Genomic DNA, 838 nt, shown 5'->3' on the forward strand with positions numbered 1-838 from the left:
GTGACTGACATATTCTATAAACCTTTTTCATCCTAAGCTGATTGATTTATGCCAAGTTAAACAATTCTATAGAAGCTTAAGTATTTACATTACAAATGAAAGTGGCCCATCCCAGAATGTTTGGAATGTGGCCCAGTCCAAAGTTCACAGTGGGCTACCTGCAAGTAACCCAGACGCATTCTTTCAACAAAATGGCTGTCTTCTAAAACTATATTCTACAGTTTACACCTTCAATAAATCCTAAGATCATGACCCAGAAGCCTGTGACCAATACTAAGGCTCTCAGATGTGACATGAGTTTGAATTATAAGTTGTGTGAAAGCCAAAACTGCAGTTTGAGGAAGAATGGGAGCAATGAGCTTCTAAAGTTAGCTTGTGTTCATCCTGGTCTCAGAGTTTTTATGTTTTGAGCTCACAGGAGCTTAATCTGGTTAGTGCTGAGTAGAAAGAGGGAGGAAATGGGGTCAATAGCTCCTGAACGCATCCTAGTGGTCTCGGGGTCAATGGCCCTTCCTGATCCCTAACGCTCAGTGGGCCTCCATGGCTGGCTCCCAACAGTTGGAATGTGAGAAAGTAAACTTGATCATGTGTGTGTTGGAGGGGGAAACATGGGGGAATGAGTGGAGACTGGTTAAAAATGTTCCTTATCTGGCAAAAAAATTCCCCAATTTTACCTGTGTTTTAGATACAATCATCAAAGACATATTTCCATTACTGAATTCATGTTCTCTTAATTTTGTTACTGTTTTAAGTTCAGTGTGTCTTCAAATGACACCGAAGTTTTGCCACTTCTAATACAACAATGATATTGTCTGTCTTTCCCTCACATATAGCAAGT

The sequence above is a fragment of the Carlito syrichta genome, unplaced genomic scaffold, assembly GCF_000164805.1.
Source record: "Carlito syrichta isolate Samal-C Ts95f unplaced genomic scaffold, Tarsius_syrichta-2.0.1 Scaffold303126, whole genome shotgun sequence".
Lineage (NCBI taxonomy): Eukaryota > Metazoa > Chordata > Mammalia > Primates > Tarsiidae > Carlito > Carlito syrichta.